The following is a 7,077-nucleotide window of genomic DNA, read 5'->3' as shown; positions in this document are numbered from 1 at the left end:
CTTGGATATTCATTACAAAGCAAAACATATAGGATATATAATAAAAGAACTATGAATATCGAGGAATCCATTCATATTACCTTTGATGAATCTAATGCTATCTTGTCAAGAAAGAATATGCTAGATGATATTGCAGATTCTTTAGAACATATGAATATTCATGAACAAGATTCCAAAGGAAATGATAAAGAAACAATGAAGATCCTCCAGAAGAAGTCAAATCCAATGATGAACTTCCAAGAGAATGGAAAGCTTCAAGAGATCATCCCCTCGACAACATTATTGGTGATATCTCAAAAGGGGTAACAACTAGACATTCTCTTAAAGATTTATGCAATAATATGGCTTTTGTATCTATGATTGAACCTAAAAATATAAAAGAAGCCATAATAGATGATAACTGGATCATTGCCATGCAAGAAGAACTGAATCAATTTGAAAGAAATAATGTGTGGAAACTAGTAGAAAAACTTGAAAATTATCCTATCATAGGAACAAAATGGGTTTTTAGAAATAAATTAGATGAACATGGCATAATTATTAGAAATAAGGCTAGGTTAGTAGCAAAAGGGTATAATCAAGAAGAGGGAATAGACTATGAAGAAACATATGCTCCAGTTGCAAGATTAGAAGCCATTAGAATGCTCTTAGCATATGCATCCATAATGAATTTTAAACTCTATCAAATGGATGTTAAAAGTGCTTTTCTAAATGGTTTAATTCAAGAAGAAGTATATGTTGAACAACCCCTAGTCTTTGAAATCCCAGATAAACCAAATCATGTTTATAAATTGCAAAAGGCTCTTTATGGTTTGAAACAAGCCCCTAGGGCTTGGTATGAACGCTTAAGTAATTTTCTTCTAGAAAAAGAATTCTCTATAGGTAAAGTGGATACCACATTATTCATAAAGAGAAAACATAATGATATTTTGTTGGTTCAAATATATGTTGATGATATAATTTTTGGATCCACTAATGATTCATTGTGCAAGGAGTTTTCCCTTGATATGAAAAGTGAATTTGAAATGTCAATGATGGGAGAACTAAAGTACTTCCTGGGATTACAAATCAAGCAAACTCAAGAAGGTATATTCATCAATCAAGCCAAGTACTGCAAGGAATTAATAAAAAGATTTGGGATGGAAAGTGCAAAACACATGGCTACACCGATGAGCACTAGCTGTTACTTAGATAAAGATGAATCTGGTCAATCTATAGACATGAAACAGTATCGAGGTATGATCGGATCTCTTCTCTATTTATCTGCTAGTAGGCCTGATATTATGTTTAGTGTATGCATGTGTGCTAGGTTTCAATCCAACCCCAAACAATCACATTTGAGTGCAGTTAAGAGAATCATGAGATATCTATTAGGTACAATAAATTTAGGATTATGGTATCCTAAGAACTCAACATGTAACTTAATAGGATATTCTGATTCTGACTTTGCCGGATCTAAAACTGATAGAAAAAGCACAAGTGGAACTTGTCAATTCATTGGATCTGCTCTTGTCTCATGGCATAGTAAGAAACAAAACAGTGTTGCTTTGTCCACTGCTGAAGCGGAATATATTTCTGCCGGCAGTTGTTGTGCACAGATTTTATGGATGAAGCAACAATTATCTGACTATGGTATCCTTCTTGATCGTATACCTATTAGGTGTGATAATACTAGTGCCATAAATCTGTCCAAAAACCCTGTTCAACACTCTAGAACCAAACATATAGAAATTAGGCACCATTTTCTTAGAGATCATGTCCTAAAGGGAGATTGTATATTAGAGTTTGTTGATACAAAGAATCAGCTTGCTGATATCTTTACAAAACCTCTCCCAAAAGAAATATTCTTTTCAATAAGAAGAGAATTAGGGCTTTTAGACCTTAGTGATTTGAATAGGTAATTTTTTTTTATGAATGATTGATTGTGTTTTTGATGAAGTATGACGCTTGTTTTGTTTAATTTAGTTTACTTTTCTTGTTAGTATAATTAACTCTTTAAATAACATAAGTTTTAAGACTTAAGAAATAAGTTTTCCTTAAGGAAAAGGCTATTTTTTGTTCTGGTAATCGATTACATGAATACTATAATCGATTACACTAGAACAGATGGCTTGTAATCGATTACAGTATTCATGTAATCGATTACCAGTAGGCTGCCTCCTCTTGTAATCGATTACCATTACTTGTAATCGATTACCACGCGTCCTGCTCTATAAATATCACGTTTTCAGAATCTCCTGCGCAGCCCCTTCCTCCTTGCGCCGTACCTCCATTCCTAAACCTTCAAACCTTCCTATCTCACTCATTTCTTGATCAAATCAACTCCCGTAAATTGCAATCTTCTTCTTTTTCATTTTTCTTTTGATTTCACCGATTAAAATCTGCAACAACTCCCTCAAATGGCAGAATCGTCAAAGAAACGAAAGGGTTCTTCCGCCTCCGCTTCGGCTTCAAGAGCTCATCGTTCTGGAGCCACTAGTGCATCCACAGCACCAATTCCACCCTCATTGTCCTCTTCCCCAGTGTTTTCTTCCAACGAACAGCAGAAATGGTACTCCAATCTTTTCTCATCTCGTTCCATTATCGACCCTAAGTTTATTGATATGGAATTCTTTTCTGCTGAAACCTTTGATTGCATTCAAGCCTTTAAGAACTTAGGTCTTCTACCTTTTATGTCATTACAATTGCCTATTTATCCTGAATTGGTTAAAGCTTTTTATTGTAATCTTGAAATTAAGGACAACACTCTGATTTCTGAAATTTTTGGGATAAAAATGGTCATTGACCAGTCCCTTTTCCATGACTTAACCAAATTACCCAGTGACGGTGTACCATTTGAAGGTACACTGAATGACGACTGGAAATTTGATTTCTGTGCCCATGATGCCCGCCAGTTGGTTTGCACCAACAATGCGGATATGACCGGACGTCTTCTTGCCGGGTCATTGGCTTTTGAAAGTCGCATCCTTGACTATTTAATTGTGCGTATTCTGCTTCCACGGTCTTCCAACCTTGCCCAGGTTTCTGAGGAAGATCTTTATCATGTGGGCCTTTCATACAGGGCGTCAACTTGACTGGGCACACTTAGTCAGATATCGCATGCATAAGGCATTGTGATTAAATGCTCCATTACCATATCCACAGCTTGTCACTCTCTTTTTCCGCCATTTTCAAATTCCTTTTGATTATGAACCTTATGTTCCAATCAAGCGATCTTTTTTAATTGGTGCTGCTGTGATTGCTTCTTTTGGTTACCTCAAAGAGCGTGATGGCTCTTGGGTCAAAAAGAGTGTTCCACCTGCTGATGATGAAGGTCACATACCAGTTGAAGATAATTCCACTCTTCTTCAAAGGCTTATGGACAAGTTTGATGGACTTCAGACTTTTGTTGGTGACAAGTTTGATGCCATGGAATTGCAAGTTGACATGCGGTTCGATGCTATGGAATCAAGGACCACTAGGGTTGAAGAAGATGTCTCCTTCATCCGAACTTGCTTTGATCCACCACCACCGCCTCCTTCATCTTCTTAGATTATATATTATTATTCTAACTTAGTTTAATTAGTAGTCAAATATTATTAGTACTTTGCTTTATCGCCATGTATTTGGTTTTTTGTTCTAGTCTTGCACTTTTATTTTAATTCTCGCTTTTGTTAATTATGACGCTGTATGGATTTATTTCAATTTAATGGTTGGCTTTGTTTGGATATTTATTGTGTTAATGTTTGGATATTGATTATTTTGATCTAGTTCTTTTTGATGTTTCCAAAGGGGGAGAGAACTTGGGAGAACACATATGGGTTAGAAATCAATTAGGCATACATGCCAAAAGATAGGGGGAGTAAGGGTTGTGTGAACGTGCTATCATCGTGTATATAGCTTGTCTTGATTTCAGGTATTGTCATCATCAAAAAGGGGGAGATTGTAGACAAAGGATCAAGCTGAATATTTTGATGATGCCAAAGGGTTACATGAATCATATGCTTCTCAAAGATTTACTCAAGACAAAGCAATTAGAGATATTCAAGATGGATGATCAAGACAGTCTATAGAGTCTTAGAAAGGATATTAAATAGGAAGGGAATTCCAATTGAAGTAGCAAAAGGTTTGGCCAAGAATTTTAAGTTAAAAAAAGTCTTTTTCAACAAATTTACTCTCTGGTAATCGATTACCAGAGGATGTAATCGATTACCAGTGGCCAAAACTGATTTACAACAGCTATTAAAATTTGAATTCAAACTTTGCACTGTGTAATCGATTACACATATATGGTAATCGATTACCAGCAGTTTCTGAACGTTTTAATTCAAATTTTAAAGAGTGTAATCGATTACACACTTATTGTAATCGATTACCAGAGGAGTTTTTTTCAGAAAACATTCTCAACAGTCACATCTTTTTGTGTGGTTATTGAATGGCTATCATAGGCCTATATATATGTGACTTGAGACACGATTTTTGATAGAGTTTTTCAGAACAACAAGTGTTTATCCTCTCAAAGAGCAAAAATCATTTTATCCTCTTAAAAATTCCTTGGCCAATTCAATTGCAGTTCATTAAGGAATTATTTGAGTGCTCAATCTGTAAAATCTATCTCTTTCTAGAGAGATTCTTTCTTCTTCTTCTCCTCATTCTCTAAGGGATTAAGAGATCGTGGGTCTCTTGTTGTAAAGGAATTCTAAAAACAAAGGAAGGATTGTCCTTTTGTGTTTAGAACTTGTAAAAGGAATTTACAAGATAGTGGAACTCTCAAGCGGATTGCTTGGGGACTGGACGTAGGCACAAGGGTGTGGCCGAACCAGTATAAATCTGAGTTTGCACTTTCTCTTCCCTTAATCTCCTTTGTTTATTATTGTTTTATGTTCATATTCAAATTGTTTTATTTGAATTAATATTTAAGAAGTTCATTGTTAAGGGAATTTATAACTTGAAAAGAAAGTGAAATATATTTTTAATTGGGGAAGTATTTTGGGATATCTTAATTCAACCCCCCCTTCTTAAGATATCTGAGGCCACTTGTCTAACAATATGCCATCGATTACCTCAAAACTACTTTGAAATTCAGCATGACATAGGTACCTACTTCGAATCTTCCTTGAGAGATGGGATAAGTACGAAATTTCACTCTGGTGGAATCGCTTCTATCCTTAGCCCGGTACCGAGGGAGGGCTTTCTGAGACCAATGCTATCAAGAAGTCACTAGACTGACTATTATTGCATCGAGAAAGAGTGAAAAGATCTCCCCTCAAGAACTTCTGTTATTCTTATTCTTTTTTGCCGCTAGCCCTTCCTTTCTTTCAACGCTTGGCCACTCGATTGCTATTGTCGCCTTGGAGCCTGCCCTTGGCTGGTTTCACCCCTTCTCTAGTAGCCTTGCCTGCAACCTTGAGAAATTCTTGTGTGACTTATGAATGAAAGGAAATTCCTTGCTTTAGAAAAGAGAAGAGCGCCGCAACAGCTAATTCATCTAAATCTATGGCACGTGCGGTGAGGGAAGGAAGGGCGGGATGAAGCAAGCAGCCAATCCCTTGCAGGTTAAAAATTACAGCATCAGTATTAATCTTATAAACACCATGGGGTGGGGCCTGCCAACCTATAGGTGTTTGCACTATTTTTAGCTTCTCCTTCTTATACTCTTCGAAGAAGCTGATTGCTTTGTTCACCACATCCACAGGATAGTTCTGTATGTCCTGGAACAACAACAAATTTCTATCACTCTATAAAGCCCATGCAACTACTAGCATAAGTTCCAGTTGCTCTTCATCAAGACACTTCCCCATCTCCTTCACCCAATCTGAGAAGTTGAGAGCCTGCATCTGTTGAGTATGAAGGGCTAATGGGCAGAGTAGCCAAATGCCAGATGCCCAGAGGCAACCCTTTAAAACATGAATGGTAGATTCAGGCTCCATTCCACATCTGTCACAAAGCAGGTCAACCTCCACCTTTCTTTTCCCATTTCACTCGTCTTGCATAAAAAAAAACACCTAAATCCACATCTAAAAGGGAGCCCGCGAGAAAAATGCCTTCTCTATGAGATCTCGGTGCTACTGCCCAGCCCCACCTTAATTTTTTTCGAATTACGATCGACTTTTTTTTCCTAAGCTAAGATCTAGGGGGGAGGAGCTCTTCTTGCGTAGTATACCTTTTACCAGAAATTCGAGGCTCGTATTAATAACTAGGATAACCCCAGACCTTTTGAGCAAGCGCTAAGGAGATAGCGAATGCTAGCGTTAGCCCAGCCGTCCACATTGCAAGAGCTCTGGGTGTTCTTTCCATTGAAGCTTCACTGGCCACCTCCCTGGCTTGCTCATTGAGGTGGTCTACTAGCTGCCTTACTTCTGCGGAAGAACTTGCCGGTTCCCCGATTTGTGTTGCCTCTGCCAGCTGCTGTAACTCAGGGATGCTTGGGGGTGTCTGTGCTAGACAGTCCCACCATATCGCGCACCCAAGATATAGCATTGGTAAGATTAAGCTGAGAACTTCCGTGACGTGCTGCCCTTGCCCTGACCCCGCCCGAGTGCTCTGTTGCCCCTGGTGTACCTGTAGCTCTCTGGTCTTGACCCACGACGAGCTTTTTCTCTCGTAATGCCCCATAGGCCTCTCTCGGGTGACCTAAGCATTTGGTACTTCGATCTTTTATTAGGTTGGCACCAGGTAAATAAGGGGCTCAAGAATCCATTCCCGTTGGCATCTTAGTATATGCCATTCCTTCCATTCCTAGGAAATTCGACCTGAGGCCAAGAATCTGTATATGAAAAATCACTTGATGACAATCGAAGTCCCTCTTTCTTTATTCAAAAAGGCTTTTCGCCCTCCACTTTGTGCCTTGAGGCTGGCTTTGAGGAAGAAAAGCTGCTGTCAACTCCAAAACCTCTGGGTCAGATCCTGCCCCACGTGGTCCTCACTTCAGGTCCCACGTTTCTCTTCCTTTGTTTGATTTCCCTCAAATCTCTTGCCCCTTCTAGGTTAGGTTCGTATTCAAACCTTCTTTCCAAATCAGTCCTTGTTCATTTCATTCGTGGTGCTCTTGGCACAATGGTCTAATCTGGAGGAGGGAAGTTGGATGTTTTTCTCTAT

Source organism: Glycine soja, chromosome 17, assembly GCF_004193775.1.
Source record: "Glycine soja cultivar W05 chromosome 17, ASM419377v2, whole genome shotgun sequence".
NCBI classification, from domain to species: Eukaryota; Viridiplantae; Streptophyta; class Magnoliopsida; order Fabales; family Fabaceae; genus Glycine; species Glycine soja.
This window is presented reverse-complemented; position numbering follows the sequence as displayed.